We start from the raw sequence: 575 nt of genomic DNA on the forward strand, positions 1-575 counted from the left end.
TTTGATAACAGAGCCAAGAATGAGAAACTTATGGGAATGATACAGACTTTACAGAGCAGAAATGAGAGGTTATATGAAAGGATTCATTCCATTGAAATTGATAGCTATAAGTCATGACCCAGCCACAGAAGAAGCAAGATGTGACTGCCTCGCCAAATAAGGTACCGAGGCACGTGGCTAACATAGACAAAAATAATGGGCCAATATAAGAAGAGTTAATAAGAAGTCTGAGCTACTAGGCCAATCAGTTTATAATTAATGTAGACCTTTGTGTGTTTATTTGGGACTAAACAGATTGTGGGACCTGGTGGGACAGAAACCTCAGTCAATATTTTGTGCAAAAGCCATTGGAAATAATTCATGTACAGTTTCCACAATCTATAATTGCCTTGGGAACTCCTTCAGCTAACGGCCTTTGAGGTACCAGCCCACTTTGGGCATGGTCTCATGTACTATAAATGCAGATAAAAAGTGTGCATGGGTCTCTTGGCTGCATTTGGTTCCAGTTCCCAGCAAATGAAGAGGACTGCAGATCACTACTCTTTCTGTGAGTTTCATTCCAGATAAATAAACCT

The sequence above is a fragment of the Alexandromys fortis genome, unplaced genomic scaffold (assembly GCF_014885135.2).
Source record: "Alexandromys fortis isolate MF-2015 unplaced genomic scaffold, M_Fortis_MF-2015_v1.1 scaffold_227, whole genome shotgun sequence".
NCBI lineage: Eukaryota > Metazoa > Chordata > Mammalia > Rodentia > Cricetidae > Alexandromys > Alexandromys fortis.